The 14,700-nt window shown below is 44.2% G+C and overlaps 1 protein-coding gene across 1 annotated transcript in view; it reads right to left on the reverse strand.

The window, feature by feature from the left end:
• Positions 1-14,700, reverse strand: part of nelfcd (negative elongation factor complex member C/D) — a 116,270-nt gene that overhangs the window by 32,838 nt on the left and 68,732 nt on the right. The window lies entirely within an intron of this gene.

Raw genomic sequence — 14,700 nt, forward strand, 5'->3', positions numbered from 1 at the left:
AGACTGTGGAGTGAGTTGGAGACAGTTCCTTATAGGCTTCATGTGCCAGTTTGAACAGCAATAGCAGACAGGCCAGTGGCATCATGGCTGGCTCCGAGGCTTAGCAGGGAAGGGTAAAGTCAGGCAGAGCAAAAGTAATAGTAGACTCCATAGTTAGGGGGATGGAGAGGAGATTCTGGGGTCGCTAAAGGGAAGCCTGGACGGTGAGTTGCCTCCCAGGTGCTAGGGTCCAGGATGTCTCAGCTGCAGTAGAATCTCAAGAGACTGGGTGAGCAGCAAGAGGTTGTGGTGCACACTGGCACCAATGACATAGGTAAAAAGGGGTAAGAGGTTCTTTAAGTACTTTGAGAGGTTGGTCGTGGCCAGAATCAACTCCTGCCTGAACCTACAATAGGTCTATAACAAGATGCTATCTCACTGGCTCTCCACTTGGCCTTGGATCACCTGGACAATAGCAATACTTACGTCAGGCTACTGTTTACTGATTACAGCTCAGCGTTCAACACCATCACACCCTCAGTTCTAATCAACAAGCTCCAAAACCTGGGCCTCTGTAACTGCATCCTTGACTTCCTCTCCAGGAGATCGCAGCCTGTGCAGTTTGGAAATAGCATCTCCTCCTCACTGGTGCACCTCAAGGACGTTTGCTTAGCCTACCACTCTACTCTCTCTACTCATGTGATTGTGTGGCTAGGCACAGCTCAAACGTCACCTGTAAATTTGCTGATAGTACAGCTATTGTTGGTCGAATTTCAGATGGTGATGAGGAAGCATAAAGGAGCGAGCTAGGTCAGCTTGTTGAGAGGTGTCACAGCAACGACCTTGCATTCAACATCAGTAAGACCAAGGAAATGATTGTGGACTTCAGGGAGCAGAAGTCGGGGGAACACACACTAGTCCTCATCGGGGAATCAGAATTGGATGTCAACATCTGTGAGGTTCTATCCTGGGTCTAACACAGCATGACAACAGCTATATTTCATTAAGAATTTGAGAATTGTTGTCACCAAAGCCACTCACAAACTTCTACAGATGTACCGTGGAGAGCATTCTAACAGGTTGCATCACCCACCGTCTGGTATGGATGGGCCACTGCATAGGATCGTAAAAAGCTGCAGAGGTTTGTAAACTCAGTCAGCTCCTTCATAGACTACTAGCCCACCCCCCCCTCCAACCCCGCATCCAGGACACTTTCAAAAGGAGATGCCTCAAAAAGGTGGTATCCATCATTAAGGACCCCATCACCCATCACATGCCCTCTTCTCATTGCTACCATCAAGGAAGTAGGACAGGAGCCTTTATATTTCAGGAACAGCTTCTGAATGGACAATGAATCCAAGAACACACACTTGCTATTGTAATTTATTTTCATTAATATTATATATTGCTATGTACTGCTACCGCAAAACAACAAATTTCAGGACACATGCGGTGATACTAAACCTGATGTGATTCTAATATAAAATGCCTTGGGAATGACCATCAGTTAGTCTTCCTAATTGTGCTTCAGCACTCTTCCACTATCTTTATACTACACAACCCCAATCTGATTTTAAACCTTTTTTCTATGCTTCCTTTTCCATCTTGACTAAACTTAGGAGCTCTTGGGTCATCCAAGGTTCCCTTAACTTACCATGTCCCTTACTGGAACAAGCCAATCTTGAACTCTGACCATGTCTTTAAACAACTCTCACATGTCAGACCTAGATTGTCCGACTGCAGTAATTGCTCCCAATCAATGCTCCTTAATTACTCTCTCATCCTGCTGTAATTTAGCTTCTTTGAAGATCCAATTTTATCCTTACTTATAACTAATGAGTTGTGGTCAATATTCCCAAAATGTTCACCCACAGTCAGGTCTGCCTTCTAGCCTGACTCATTTTCCAAAACCAGGTCTAGTACTTCTAGTTAGATTCTACACAAGGGCTCCTCATGGATGTTTGAACAGCGGCCACTCAGAGATCAGGAGAGAGAAGCAGTGACTCACTCAGGTCTGAGAGTGTGCATTAAAAAGCAGTGCTTCACGGGAGTTTTGGCGTTTGAACTGAGGCTAGTCAGAGATTGGGATTCATTGGCAAATGCAAATTAAAATATGGCAGGGGCAAATGGAGAGGCCATTGTTGGAGTGGACAATGTTAGATTGGGGATTTTGAGGCTTTAGCTCTTCAAGGTTACAGCAAGCAGAGAGGCCTGAGTGAGAGCCTCTCTCCTTGCAGTAACCTTGAAGGTTACAGCAAAAAGCTCTAGGTAGATTTTTAAAGGTTTATTTGTTTCCTTTTTATAACTGCACAGGCAGAGCAGTAGGGATGCCAGGCAGGATAGTTAAATGCTCCTCTTGCAGGATGAGGGAAGGCAGGGAGAGACCTGCAGTGCCCCTGATCACTGACTTGCAAGAAGTGCCTCCATTCGAACAGACCGTGTTGAGGAGTTGGAGCTGGAATTGGATGAACTCTGGATTATTCAGGAGGCTGAGAGGGTGTGACAGACAGGACAAATAGAGCGGTAGTTACACCCAAGGTGCAGCACATAGGAAACTTGGTGACAGTCAGGAAGGAGAAAGGGGTTAAGGAGCCAGTGCAGAGTACCCCTCAACAACAGGTATATCACTTTGGATACTGTTGGGCAGGATGACCTAGCTGAGGAAAGTCACAGCGGTCGGGTCACTAGCATTGAGTCTGGGTCTGTCGCTCAGCAGGGTAGGGGGGAGAAGAGGAAAACAGTGGTAATAAGGGATTCATTAGTTAGGGGAACAGGACAATGGTTCTGTGGATGAGAATGAGATTCCCAGATGCTATGTTGTGTCCCAGGTTTCAGGGTCTGGGACGTCTCAGATAGAGTCCTCAGCATTCCTAAATAGGAGGATAAGCAGCCAGACATTGTGGTCCATGGAGGTACCAAAGACATGAGTAGGAAGAGAAACAAAGCCCTGCAAAGCGAGTTCAGGGAGTTCAAAGTACATTTGGTATCAATACCAAACACAACCTTGAGATTCGTCTCCTTACAGGCAGCCACAAAAGAAAGTAACCCAATAGAACCCGTTAAAAAAAAGACCATCAAACACCCAATGTGCAGAGAAAAATAAACAAATCGTACAAACAGTAAAAGTAAGCAACTAGCATTCAAAACTGTAGTTCACGAAACTGAGCCCACAGCCATGAAGCCAACCACAGCCGATTCAGGAGCATGTTGTTGTAGGCCACAGCTTCAGTTCAGCACAGATATGAATAAACCTCGAGGAGCAGCAAGCTGAATTGGCCCATCCTTCACGTCTGGGCCCAACACTCTGACCTTTTTAATCTGGCCTGGCGCTTTAATCATCCTGCCGCTTCAATGTGCTCTCGGGCCCTGGCCCTGCCACCTCAATTCGGCTCATACCCAACCTTTCCAATTTGGCCGGGCACTCAAATCGATCAAATCTTAGGTCCTTCCTCACTCTCGGGCTGTGTTCTGCCTCGCCTCCACTCACCTCATGTTGGCTCTATCAGCAATGGCCAAACTTTGGCTTATTCCTCACTCTCATGGCCGGGTCAAGCTGCCACAACCGTCCTATATGTTCCAGACTTTAGTTCCCACCACAAAAATGCCAGGTTGTACAGGCGGTTCAAAAGCTCAGCTCCGACAGAGCTATTGATTACAGTGATCAATTATTTACTAGATTAATAAAGTAACTAGTAATTTTCTTTGTTTTGTTTGCCACTGCCAAGAAGTCCCTGGGCTTCACTAGCGCCATCTTAAACCAGAAGTTAGGTGCTCAGTTAAAGGACAGGACCTCCAGGGTTGTGATCTCAGGATTGTACCCATGTATAATAGAAAAATCATACATTTTAACACATCGCTAAGGAGCTGATATAGGAGTAAGGGCTTCAGAGTTTTGGAAGTCTCTTCCAGGGAAGGTGGGACCTGTAGAGGAGGGACAGTTTGCACCTAAACTGGAGGAGGACTAGTATCCTAGTAGGAAGGATTGCTAGTATTGCATGGGGGAGGTTTGAACTAGAATGCCAGAACAGATAGTAGAGTGATTATGGAGACAAATGTTGTTAAGACCTCAGACAAAGTCAGGAGTCAAAAGTTTGAACATAGTGTGACTAATGTTCTGAGTTGCATATACTTCAGTGCAAGGAGTATTGTAAGAAAGGCAGGTGAGCTCAGGGCATAGGTCAACACATGGAATTACGATATTGTAGCCATTAGCGATACCTGGTTGCAGGACGGTCAGGACTGGCAGCTGAATATTCCGGGGTTCCATTGTTTTAGACGTGATAAAGTGGGAGGGATTAAAGGGGGAGGGATGGTGTCGCTAGTCAGGGAAATATCACAGCAGTGCTCAGTCAGGAGAGACTGGAGAATTTTATGGGTAGAACTGAGGAATAAGAAAGGTATGACCGCATTAATGGGGCTATATTACAGACTACCCAACAGCCCATGGGATTTAGAGGAACAAATTTGTAGAGAGACCGCAGACTGCCGTAAGAAACATAAGGCAGTTATAGTAAACAACAGAAATTCTGCAGATGCTGGAAATTCAAGCAACACACATAAAAGTTGCTGGTGAACGCAGCAGGCCAGGCAGCATCTCTAGGAAGAGGTGCAGTCGACGTTTCAGGCTGAAACCCTTGACGAAGGGTCTCGGCCTGAAACGTCGACTGCACCTCTTCCTAGAGATGCTGCCTGGCCTGCTGCGTTCACCAGCAACTTTTATAGGCCGTTATAGTAGGTGATTTTAACTTTCCACATAGTGACTGGGGCACCCCTAACTAGATGGAACAACTAGATGGAGTAGAGTTAGTAGAAAGAAGTCCCAATGCGTTACTTGATCTCCTGTTAGGGAATGAGAAAGGGCAGGTGACAGAAGCTTGTTTAGGGAACACTTTACATTTACTGATCATAATGCCATTTGTTTCAAGGAAAAGGATAGGTCTGGTCCTCAGGTTGAATTTCTAAACTGGAGAATTGCCAATTTTGATAGTATCAGAAAGGATTTAGTAAGTGTGGATTAGAACAGGCTGTTTTCTGACAAAGGTGTACTTGGAAAGTGGGATGCCTTCAAAAGCAAAATGTTCAGTACAAATCTGTCAGAATAAAAGGTAAGGATAGCAGGTTTAGGGAATATTGGTTTTCGAGAGATATTGAGGCCCTGGTTAAGAAAGAAAGGTGTATAGCAGGTATAGGCAGGTAGGGACAAATGAGGTACTTGAGGAGTATAATAAATGCAAGAGAACACTTAAGAAAGGAATCAGATCTAAAAGAAGGCATGAGGTTGCTCTAGCAGACAAGGTGAAGGAGGATCCTAAAGGCTTCTACAGATATATTAAGAGCAAAAGGATTGCAAGGGAGAAAACTGGTCCTCTGGAAGATCAGCATAGTAATCTATGGATGGAACCGAAAGAGATGAGTGAGATCTGTTCTTACTCTGGAGATGGACACACAGTCTACAGAAGCGAGGCAAAGCAGCAGCGAAGTCATGGACCCTGTACAGATTACAGAGGAGGAGGTGTTTGCTGTTTTGAGGCAAATTAGGGTGGGCAAATTCTAAAGGCCTGGAACATCTGGACAGCAAAGATGCATACATCAGGATGCTCTTTATCGATTACAGCTCAGCGTTTAATACCATCATCCCCCTCAAAATTCAGTAAACTCCAAGACTTGGGACTCAATACCCCCTTGTACCGGATTCTGAATTTCCTCACTTGCACACCCCAGTCAGTTCAGATGGGCAAAAACATCTCCTTCACCATCTCCAATCTCCAGCTGCAGGCGCACCACAGGGTCCTGTGCTTAGCCCCCTGCTCTACTTGCTCCACACCTGTGACTGTGTGGCTAAGTACGGCTCCAACGCCGTTTTCAAGTCTGCTGATGATGCTACTGTGGGCTGTATCAAAGGTGGTGGTGAATCAGTATACAGGAGGGAGATTGACTGCTTGGCTGAGTGGTGTCACAACAACTCCTCTTGCTCAATGTCAGCAAGACCAAGGAACTGATTGTAAACTTCAGGAGAGGGAAACCAGAGGTCCATGATCCAGTTCTCATTGAAGGATCAGAGGTGGAGAGGGTCAGTAACTTTAAATTCCTGTGTGTCACTATCTCATAGGACCTGTCCTGGACCCATTTTATAAATGTAATTGCAAAGAAAGCACAAGAGTGCCCCTACTTCCTTACAATTCTGCAGAGATTCGGCATGCCATCAAAAACTTTGACAATCTTCTGTAGATGTGTAGTGGAAACTATTGACTGGCTGGTATGGGAACACCAATGCCTTTGAACAGAAAATGCTACAAAAGAGAGTGGATTCAGCCCAGCACGTCACAGTAAAGCCCTCCCAACCATTGAGTACATCTACATGAAACGCTGTTGTAGGAAAGCAGCATCACTCATCAAAGATCCTCACCACCAGGGTCATGCTCTTTTCTCGCTGCTGCCACCAAGTGGAAGGTACAAGAGCCTCAGGACTCACACCACCAGGTTTCAAAAAAGTTACCACTACACTCACTTGCCCATCCACTGAGATATTTCCATAACCAATGACCTCACTTTAAGCACTCTTTATCTTGTTATTTCATGTTCTCATTATTTATTACTATTTAATTATATTTGCATTTGCACAGTTTGTTGTCTTCTATGCTCTTCTTGATCTTTCATTGATCGTTTACAGTTACTGTTCTATAGATTTGCTAAGTATGCCTGCGGGAAAGAGAATCTCAGGGTTGTATGTGGTGACATATACGTACTCTGATAATAAAATTTAATTTGAATACTTTGAAGTATTCCCTCAGACCCTGAGCAAGGCAAGAACAGAAATTGCGGCGGCCCGAGCAGAGATATTTAAATCATCCTTAGTGACAGGTGAGGTACTAGAGGATTGGAGGATAGCTAATTTTGTTCCGCTGTTCAAGAAAGGTTCCACGAATTAACCAGGAAATTATAGGCAAATGAGCCTGACAACAGTAGTGGGGAAGTTATTGGAAGGTACTCCAAGAGACTGGATATAAGTATTTGGCTAGACAGGGATAGACTCAGAATAGTCAGTATGACAGTGCGTGTGGCAGTTGCTCAGGTAACTGGTCAGTAATACTCAGCAGATGTTCTTTCCCACTTCCTCAATAAATGTTAGCTAAATACCAGTTCTACGACTCATTTTTTAAAAATTACTGAGTATGTGTAACAATGCCTTTGTTACACATACTTAGTATGTGTGTTAGGCACGTGGCCAAGTGGTTAAGGTGTTCGTCTAGTTACCTCAAGGTCGCTAGTTCGAGCCTCAGCAGTGGTAGCATGTTTGTGCCCTTGAGCAAGGCACTTAATCACACATTGCTCTAGTCCTGTGCGAGGAGTGACGCCCCACACAGACTTCCAATCTGCACCTTGTAAGGCATGAAAATGCCCGACGCAGGCCTCTCATGGTCCGAGTCGACGTTCCCCCCCCCCGTAACAACACTTCTGCTATCTTTCCAGAGTCTCTTAAAACTATGAACACAATCCAATTTAACAAGAGCTTTATACTCTTTGAACTTGATCAGTTAATTTATTGCATCCCCTATTTATCTTAAGTACATTTAACTCATTCCATTTCAATTCATGCGCTTGTTCCGACTCCTTGAAGCAAAATAAAGATTAGATATTTCTAAGACCTGTATTTTATTTTCTGTCATATTAATTATTAATCTTTACTCACACCTCAACCTTTACTATGTGGTTAATATTCCTTAATAAATTCAATTTTATAGTTTGCACTGTCATCCTATTTCCCCCTCTTTCTATCCTCTCTCACCTCAACACACTTGGGCTATGCACTATTTTCTCATCATTAATTGCTCACAAGGCTTTATTCATATATGGAGTCTTTAGTTTGTCCCCTTTAGTGGAATATATTTTTGTTCTGTTGAATGGTGCCTTAAGTGCTCACTATTGTCGATTGCCAATATTATGTTCTCAAGTTTTATTCTCTGTCCTCAAATTCAATGTCCCTGCATCATACTTCCATCTTTTGTCATAGGGCAGTGGCTTAGAATGGACCCAAGTGCAAAACACAGACACTGAAGTACCAGGGACAGGACTAGGATACAGGGTGAGGGCAAGGACATAGACATGAAAACCAGGAACCCGGAACAGGACTGGACAAGAGAGCTAGGAGCCCGGGCTTGGACTCCGAGCCAGAGACTAGACAAGGACCCAGTACCTGGGTCTTGCCTCTGGCTCGGACCCCAGAACTAGGCAAGGACGAGGCTGGAGTCTTCAGGCTTGAGGCTAGAGGCGAGGCTTGGCAGGAGGCAGGAGGCTGGAGTCTTCAGGCTTGAGGCTAGGCAGGCTCCTCCTGGGTAGGGCGCGGTTCACCTGGGCAGGGCGCAGATCACCACCCGACAGAGGCATGGGACAGGAAGGGACAGAATCAACCGTAAGTAACGGCAAGACGGCCTGGCTTACCCGACGGAGGCAAGGGACAGAACCAACTGCAGATAATGGCAATACGGCCTGGCTTACCCGACGGAGACAAGGGTTAGGAAGGGACAGAACCAACCGTAGGTAACAGCAATACGGCCTGGCTTACCCGACAGAGGCAAGAGAAAGGAAGGGACGGAACCAGTCGCAGGGTAATGGCAAGACAGCCTGACTTACCCGGCGGAAGCAAGGGACAGGAAGGGAGCTAGGTACGGGGTGGCTCCAGGACAAGACTGCAGGCGAGACGAGGCAAGAGTTACCAGCAAGACCAGGCAAGGCTTCAGGCAATGCAAAGTGAAATGAAAACTTCAGGCGAGGCGAGAGTTACCGGCAAAACAAGGCAAAGTGAAACAAGAACTTCAGGCGAGGTGAGAGTTACTGGCAAAACAAGGCAAGGCTTCAGGCAATGCAAGGCAAAATGAGAACTTCAGGTGAGGTGAGAGTTACTGGCAAAACAAGGCAAGGCTTCAGGCGAGGAAACAGAAGGCAGAGGAAGGGATACAAGGAGTAAGGACAAGAACAATCCAGCAGCCACACCCTGGTCTCAGAAGGTATTTATGCCGCCAGCCCCAACGAGCATCAGTTGCCTCAATTAGAGCTCAACAAGAACAGAAACAGAGTAGACAGGAAAACCTGGAGCAAGGGTCGATGGACCGGACCGTGAACTGGAATACAGACTTCACGGACTGGACCAAGACATCGTTGTATCTCCTCACTGATATCTTTATGATCCCTTACTTCTCTTATCTGCTCCAGTTTATCCCCATTACTATACCCAATAGCCAATCCTCCTTTCTTGTGCCTTTTCCAGTATTAGTCTGGAAAAGGGCCCTATATACATCAGAACTCTGTACACTTCTCCTTTAACCACTACCTCTCATTAATATACTTGAAATTCTGAGTAGTTATTATTCTATATTCTTCAGTTCCATAACTGTTACTCTCCAAGTCTCTTTTACATTTAGGCAGTTATAAACCCAATAGTTGATAGGTCTTTTATTATGCAGAAATTGCCGAGAGATGCGGGCACAGAACAACACGGATATTAACCTTCCCTCCACAAACTCTGTCTATACCTTTCATTGTCTCAGTTAAGCAACCAACATAATCAAAACATTCTCATTCTCACTGCTCCACTCCTCGGCCATTGGGCAGAAGATATAGAAGGCTGAAAACCTGTACCACCGTGCTCAAGGACAGCTCCTATCCTGCTATTATAAGACTCTTGAACAATCCCCTAGGCTGATGACCTCACAATCTTCTTCACGGTGACCTTGCGCCTTATTGTCTGCCTGCACTGCACTTCATCTTTGAAGTTGTTACAACTTATTCTGAATTCTGCTATCCCTATTGATGGAAATTCTATCTTATAGTCATAGATTGGTACAACATGGAAAGAGGCTCTTCAGCTCAACTAGTCCATGCCAACCACAGCATCTTCCCGAGATGAAGCCCTCTATTGGTCGGTGTCGACCATGAATGTTGCATCTCAGCTGTCTAGGTTACCGGCAGCCAAGCCAGGGCAGTATGATATGGAGAATAAGCTGGGCTTGTGCAGTAGGCTCTCCCTCTCCATATAGCTGATGAATCCAAAGGAATGGCAGAGGCCAATACTGTTTGGCTCCAGTGACGTTGCAGGAGTTGCCGGCCAATGTAGGTCTGACTTAGGATCTCCAGCTCCAGACTTTTCCTCAGGGTTTCCTCCTGAAACCTTCCCCATGAGTGGGTATAGCCACAACACCGCCGAGGTTGAGATCTGAATGAGCTGCCAATCATGGCCAATGAGACCCATCTTCCCGGAGCGACTGGTTTTAAGGGACCTTTGCCCCTTCTCCTCCTGTCAGTACAAATGGTTCCACCAGCTTAGTAGCCAAGGCATATGTGAAGGTCAGGGGCTGGACTTGTTTGTCAAAGGCTATAGGAGACGCTCGCCATTGGGAGCATTTAATAAGTAGTGGGAGCTCATCCCCAATATACCTCCCCACCCCCTGACTATGACAACCTTAACAAACCACCTTCCCTCCTAGTCTCAGTTACCAATGTTCAGCACAGAACCCTCCAAGCCATGAACCTATCCAAATGCCTCATCAATGTTGCAATTGTATCCATCTCGATCACTTCCTCTAGCAGCCTAGTCCAGGTACCCACTACCTCTATGTAAAGAAGTTACCTTTCTGCTCTCTTTTAAATCTTCCTCCTCTCTTATCTTGTATCTAGGCCTTCTAGTTTTGTGTTCTCCAATCCTGGAAAGAATATGACTACCCAAGTAATCCATACCCCACATGAGGTCGCCCCCATTCCCTCATTCTCCTGTGCTTCAAGGGAAAAAAGATCCAGCGAGGCCAATCTCTCCCTGTAACACAGGCCCTGGAGTCTAGGTAGCATTCTCACAAGTCTCGTCTGCATCCTCTACACCTTGGCAATGTCTTTCCTATAACCACATAATTTTGTCAACCTTACCTCACTTTTTTAATATATATTATCTGTTTGTGCACGATTTTTAATCTATTCAATATACATAATTGATTTACTTGTTTATTATTATTCTTCTAGATTATGTATTGCATTGAACTGCTGCTGCTAAGTTAACAAATTTCACGACACATGCAGATGATAATAAACCTGATTTTGATTCTGATTATAGCTGAGTTCTTTTTCTTTTCTAATTACATTTTGTTATCTATAATTAATACTCTCATACCACTGCCATATATCTTTTCCAAAGATTCAGCATTCAACTACCAATCGATGTCAGTCCTGGGAACTGCTAGGGATTACTCTGGAGTTATGAAATTGTGGATAGCAGATATTAATGAAAATGACAGCCAGTCCTCAGGAAATAAAACCTATTCAAATTTTAACTTCAACTACTAGATCCTATCATTGGGTGTGGTACATTTTGATTCCATCCCATTGAAACTCCTCAGGGGAAGACAATACATGAACATTCATGTTAATTAAACTCATTAAAAATTCCAGGATGAGATCAGGGAAGACATTAAGGCTACGTCCACACTAGACCAGATAAATCCATGACTGAAGCTTTTTCTCTTCGTTTTGACCCTCCATCCACACTGAAATGGCGTTTTCCTCCCCCGAAAACGGAGCTTTTCTAAATCACTCTCCAGAGAGTTTAAATCTGAAAATGCCGGTTGGCTGTTGTAGTGCGTACAGGGTAACCGGCTAATTTAAAAAATGCTGTCATGACGTGCCAGAACAAATGGTGGCGACAGCGTGGCATTTCATTGATTTCTTGAACGCAACCTCCAACACCACGACAACAATATCTGACGATAGATGTGTAACAGCCTAATGTAGCATTGTATGGAAATACAAGATAACACTGATGCAGACATGTTTTATACATTTAACAAGGTGCACTATCAATGTATTTCTTGTGCAAATATTCAATAGATGCAATTGTCACTTTTGCCCAGTTACTCATTTTATTACACATGTTAAATACAGCAAAATAGTACACAAAGTCATGACAAAAGTAAAGGCAAACAAATGAGGTAACAGCAAATTTCACTTTTTGCCCAGTAACAAGCCTTATTGCTTTTAGTTGTAGCTGTCATCCCTTTCATCGGTGAAGAGACTATGGCTGTAGGAAATGTTTCTGGACAAACGTGCACCAAGTCTTTCGTTTGGCAATTTCCTTTTACGTTTTTCAAGTCTGTAGCTGGACAAACGTGCACCAGGTATACCGTTTCCTCTTCGCTTGTGTTTTCTGTGTGTCCTGCACATGCCCAGAAGGAGGAAATTCGCCCAAATACCCTTTTTAATGTGGACGGAGGTAGTTTTAAAAATGCCTGGTGTGGACACCTATCGTTTTTACGCGAAACCGGCGTTTTCAATATTATCCAGTCTAGTGTGGATGTAACCTAAGTGATCATCTCCTTTTGTTAAAGGCATATCCCTGCCACTTAATGAACAATTCAGGTCTGGTCTGTTCTGTCACTTAATACATGGTCTGTACATAAGACCACAAGATATAGGAGCAGAAGCAGGCCATTCGGCCCATCGAGTCTGCTCTGCCATTCAATCATGGACTGATCCAATTCTTCCAGTCATCCCACTCCCTTGTCTTATCCCCATACCCTTTGATGCCCAGGCTAATCAAGAACTTATCTATCTCTGCCTTAAATGCACCCAATGACTTGGCCTCCACAGCTGCTTGTGGCAACAAATTCCACAGATTTACCACTTTCTGACTAAAGTAATTTCTCCGCATCTCTGTTCTAAATGGACATCCATCAATCCTGAAGTCATGCCCTCTTGTCCTAGACTCCCCTACCATGGAAAATAACCTTGCCATGTCTAAGTTATATTGGCTGTGCAGTGAAAAAAGCACAACAGCGCCTCTTTCACCTCAGACAGTTGAATATGTTTGGTATGGGTCCCCAAATCCCAAGGACTTTCTACAGGAGCCCAATTGAGAGCATCCTGACTGGCTGCATCACTGCCTGATATGGGAACTGTACTTCCCTCAATTGCAGGACTCTGCAGAGAGTGGTGCGGTCAGCCCAGCACATCTGTAGATGCGAACTTCCCACTATTCAGATATTTACAAAGACAGGTGTGTAAAAAGGGCCTGAAAAATCACTGGCGACCCGAGTCACCCCAACCACAAACTGTTCCAGCTGCTACCATCTGGGAAACAGTACCGCAGCATAAAAGTAAGGACCAACAGGTTTCGGGGCAGCTTCTTCCACCAGGCCATTAATTCACGCTGATACAATTGCATTTCTGTGCTATATTGACTGTCCTGTTGTACATACTATTTATTACAAATTACTATAAATTGCACATTGCACATTTAGACGGAGACGTAACGTACAGAATTTTAGTCCTCATGTATGTGAAGGATGTAGGTAATAAAGTCAATTCAATTCAGATTGCCATCCCTCATCACTGTAACAAAAGGGGTATTTTTTTGGGTGTCTGCAGTTTGTACTTTCAGGCCAGCAACTAGTTCAAGAGTTCTCCAAATTTGGATGCCACCATTGCAAAAATGTTATTCTATGAAGTTGCCTGTCTGTATTCAAAATGTTAAAAGCCAGTGAAACTGTTTGTGTTCAAAAAGTATAAGTGTCAGGAGAGGAGAACTGGATTCTCTCCTGAAGATCTCCTTTATATCTCCCAGTTATCGTTTCAGTGTGGCTCAGTTTAGTTAATCACAATCATTAGGGTCTGAAAGTTAAGTGACAAAACAGGACATTCTAAACTGCACATTAAGTAGCAGGGGTATGCCTTTAACAATGTGTTAATACAGGAGATGGATTAACATCTCCTGGAGTTTTTAATGACCACCAAGTAACATGAACATTCATCTATTGTCTTCCCCTGCTTAGCTCCATGAGACAGAATCAGAATGTCTCCCACACAATGACTGGCTTCAATTACCTTTAAGTTAAATTGTGAACAGGTTTTCTCTCTCGTTTTCATTAATATAGTAGAGGCAACCATTGCATGCTTCTCTTCAGCTTCTTTGTTTAGCTGTGTGGATTATTATTAAACTAAAAGCATCCCAGAAACAGCAGAAGATAAAGAGGAACAAGTGAGAAGAAACTAAAAACAATCACTATCAGTAGAAAAAAGTAGCAGGCAAACTAAGTGGACTCAGGGTAGAAAAATCAAGGGTCTTAAAAGTGGCTGCAAAGATAGTAATCTTCCAATGTACTCTAGGTTTGGCGCAGGTTCCAATTGATTGCTAAGCCACCAATACTGCACCTATTCTTTTTTTTAGATTATGAGGACACGCAATCCTCTTTTATTGTCATTTAGTAATGTCTTTGCATTAAGAAATGATACAATGTTCCTCCAGTGTGATATCACAGAAACACAAGACAGACCAAGACTGAAAAACCGACAAAAACCACATAATTGGGCACGGTAAAAAAAAAGTCACGGTAAAAAGACCTATTCCCACAAAAAGAGGAATGCAAAAGGCATTCTATAAAACTGTTAAATCTTTGACGCTGGAGCTTCAAACTCAAAGATATAAGGTTGCGGAAGCTTGGAGATCATTGGGTGTTTCAGCGTGCTGCAGTCTCCAAGAGGATTCCAGGAGACAGAGACAGTTCGCACGAACTTCATGACAGGAAAGTAGGGGGAAGGGGTGAAACTGTTGTTCGACTCCATTTCACTGATTAAAGCTTCCATTGTTCGCTGATTAAAGAGACGAGGGAGATTGAAACATCAAGGCGAGAGCAGAGGGTGAGCGCCAGCTGCCTGCCTTTTGATCACTCTGTACCAGAGAGAGAT

This window comes from Mobula hypostoma, chromosome 2, assembly GCF_963921235.1.
Source record: "Mobula hypostoma chromosome 2, sMobHyp1.1, whole genome shotgun sequence".
Classification (NCBI taxonomy): Eukaryota; Metazoa; Chordata; class Chondrichthyes; order Myliobatiformes; family Myliobatidae; genus Mobula; species Mobula hypostoma.